Raw genomic sequence first — 3953 nt, forward strand, 5'->3', positions numbered from 1 at the left:
CAGGAATGATGAGGGATCAGATGGGGTGGACCGAGGCACCATGAAGCAAGTGACACAAAGGGTAATAGAGACTTCCTATGTGGAATTGCTGCCTTTCTTTGTTCTGTTTCTGGAGAGGGACCACCAGTGGTAGGTTCCTCCCATCCTTTCTCTAGGGCACCATTATATGGTGACTAAGCTTCACCATCCATAGAAGGGGGATCAGGCCTTCTCTTCCATCACTGTACACATTGACAAGGTCAATGGAGGAGTATGGTGTCCAAGAAAGAAAAACTTACTTCCACAAGCCATCATTTTGTCATCTGTGTTTCCTGCTCACATTATCACACAACTATCTGCTCCATAAGTCCTTGGATTTCTTTGGGTCACAGCCCCTCTAAAGGATCTGATGGAAGTTATGGGCCCACTGTCTATATATTTTTGTATCCCTAAAGCCCAGTCATGGACCTGAAGTTAGGAACCTGTGGTCTAGTCTTTTCTCTCAGCCTTCCATTGTACAGAAAAGGAAACAGGCCCAAAGAGGGGAGAGGACCTGCTCAATGTCACCTAGTGAGTTTAAAGGAGGATTGAGACTAGACCCGGTCTCCCAAGTCTCTGTCCAGGGTTGCCTTGGGACATAGTAAAGATTTGTGCGTGAAAGTTGGATGCTATGCATATCATGCATAGTCTAAACAAGTTGACACTGTGACAGGCTCTCATGGTACCCTATACTTTTCCTTTGTGGCACTTCTCCATTTGTCACTATATATTTGAGTGATTGTCTTCTTTGATACACTATAAGCTCCTGAGGGCTCCTTGAATGCCTGGACTAGGTTTCTTGCCCCCACCCCCACCATCCTATCCTTGAGGCCTAGCATATAATAGGTATTTAATAATTGTATAATTGTATGATTGAATGAATGAGCATGGTGAGTGTGTGTATGTATCTCAGGTATGGAGATGGTCTCTATGTTCTAGGGTAGATTCAAGTTTAAGGGAAGTTGAAGTCTGAGACTGAGTGAGGTGAGAAGTGTCCCAGAGCCAGGGAACACAAATGGGATCTGGAAAAAAACAGCAGGTTGGCATTCTAATTTTTTTCTGGCCACTGGTTGGATTCTGAATGTTGTCAACTGCTCCATCTCAAAACACTCCTTTCATGCCTTCCGGTATTTCATAACTCTCCTGGTTTTCCTCTTGCTTTTCTGGCCACTGCTTCTCAGCACCTGCTTTGGAGACTCATCCTTTTCACCTGGAACTCTAAATGTTGAGCCCCATAGCTCAGACCTGAGTCTCTTCTCCGAATCACATCCAGTCCCCTGGCTTTAAACACCATCTATATGTAAGGGATTCCTAAATTTATATCCTCAGAATTCTGAGCTTCAAAACCCATATATCCAATTGCCTATTTGACATATTCATGTGGACTTGTAATGGTCAAACTTAACATGTTCATTTTTTTAAAAAGATTTTTATTTATTTGAGAGAGAGAGAGAGAGAACACAAGCAGGGGAAGCAGCGGGCAGAGGAACAGGGAAAAGCAGGCTCCGCACTGACCAAGGAGCTGGACTCAGGGCTTGATCCCAGGGCCCTGGGATCATGACCTGAGCTGAAAGCAGACGCTTAACCGACTGAGCCACCCAGGACTGAGCCACCCAGGTGCCCCATTTTTAAAAAAATTTTAGGAGTGCCTGGGTGGCTCAGTCGTTGTGTCTGCCTTCGGCTCAGGTCATGATCCCAGGGTCCTGGGATCAAGCCCTGAGTCCAGCTCCTTGGTCAGTGGGGAGCCTGCTTCTCCCTCTCCCACTCCCACTGCTTGTGTTCCCTCTCTCGCTGTGTCTCTCTCTGTCAAATTATACAAAAAAATTAGGTTTTTATTTATATTATTTGACAGAGAGAGAGAGAAAAAACATGTTCAAAATGGAGCTTTGATTCATGCTTTTTCGGTCTTTCCATCTTAACAAATGACACCATCTACCTGGTTGCTCAGGTCTTTAGTAGTCTTCATTTCTTCCTCTCCCTCTACTCCTTTGTTTTATTATAATTATATTTTAAGTAATCTCTATGCCTAACATGGGGCTTGCACTCATGATTCCCAGGCTCTACCAACTGTGCCAGGTAGGCACCCCCTCCCTCTACTACTTTAATCAATCACAATTCCACCACCAAAGGTGCACTGCCTGTCTCCACTGCTCTTTCCTAGGCCAAGCCATTATCATGGTTCACTCAGATTACTACTTATTTTTCCATCTGAAGTAGCCATTCCTTGCTGTGGTTACTCTTTATCACATTACTTGATTTCCTCCCTTCATGGCACTTATTACAAACTGAGACACTGTGTATGTACTGAATTTATTATTGTATGTTTCTCTAATCAGAATTTAAACTGTGAGTGCAGAGCCCTATTTCATTCATTCCACAAGTATTTATCATAGGCCTACTAACCTCTGGTTCCTGTTGGAGATACTAGGGGGTAGAGGTGTGGTTTGGGGAGAGAGTGTGTGGCAGGAATTTCCCTTCAAGTTTGAAAGGTGCAGATATGGAAAGTGGATCTTGCCTAGGCCATGGACCCCAGAGTCTGGACAGTGGATGAAATAGTGGCTGCTGACTTGCTAGCAATTGCCAAGCATGAGGCAAAGATGAAAGTGTCATGAGACTAAGGGCTGAGGTCAGCTGGAGTGATAACCCCAAATCCTCCAAGGGACCACCATATGCACTGAAGCTGCTTATGGCCTCCAACTGGCATCACAAGAGGTCCCCTAAGAAAATGCTTGCCTCTAACCCCCATCTCAACACCCCAGTACTAAAAAGAAAGAGGGACTATAAGAGCCCCTGGAGCTACAAGTTGGGCTACCGCTAGAGTTGAATATATTGACGATACTAGGTCTTAATGATCAGAATGAGACTGAGATGCTCATTTCACATTTACACCTCGCAAGCTGAAACAGATCTCTTAACCGACATAAATGTAAATAAAGTGCCTATGACGGGACTGCAGGGAGCTCTGAGCACAAATGGCCGCAAGAGGACCCAAGCCCATCTAGGGCCCAGGGAAGGATTCCTTAAGGAAATGATGTTTATGCTAAGGCCCAAGGATTTCACTTCTCCCTTAAACAGAGTTCACGCTCCCCATTCCCAAAGATGCCAGGCCTTTTCACCCCTCACCACAATTGTACTCTGTTCCACCAGCCTGGAGTGCTCTCTTCGCTTCCCCTCTCTTCAGTCTCACTCCTACTCGTCCTTACGTTCCAACTCAGAAGCAAAGCCATGTCTGCCACCTCTCACCAAAGGAGGATTAAGTCAGTTCCTCCTCTGAGTTCCCGCAACACTTGGGTACACTATGTGGGGATTGTGCGTGTACCTGCTTGTCTCCACCACCATACTGTGTGCTCATAGTGGCCCAAGAGCCCAGCAAGAGGCAAGCTCAACTGGTCTCTGCCGAAGGAATGAATTAATGACTTAATTTTTTTAAAAAGGGGTTAGCGCCAAGCTGGGGGTAGGGGAAAATGATTCAAGGCAGAGGGGTGAGCTGAGCTCCTTGGAATGTTATCTTCACAGAACCGATCCTGGGTCGGGCTGATGTAATGAGGCAACCTATTAGAAGAATCTCAATAGAAAATAGGTCAGTTTCTTCCTATCTCTTTAAGAACTAGAGGCTTCGTTTCCGCGCCTGCGCATTGAGAGAGTAAACACCTTTTTCACCTCCCCATCCCTATTGCCCCAACCAGCTGCAGCCTCCTCCCATACTCCCCTTCTTCAGGAGAGGTAATGGTCCGTTCCAGGGCGCCCGGCTCGTTCTAGAGGGTGGCGAACATAAATGGTACGCTCCATTACCTTCATCACCTTCCGCTTTTCTCGTATCCTCTGTTCTATTTCCCCCTACCAAATGAAGCTCAATAGGCTAGCCCAAAAGAAGGCGGGGGGGGGAGTCGGGCTGAGGGGACCGGTCTGAGCCGGTCTCCGGCGCAGGCGCAGTG

The sequence above is a fragment of the Eumetopias jubatus genome, unplaced genomic scaffold (genome assembly GCF_037043125.1).
Source record: "Eumetopias jubatus isolate StellerSeaLion01/CBP00866 unplaced genomic scaffold, mEumJub1_p1.0 scaffold_17, whole genome shotgun sequence".
NCBI classification, from domain to species: Eukaryota; Metazoa; Chordata; class Mammalia; order Carnivora; family Otariidae; genus Eumetopias; species Eumetopias jubatus.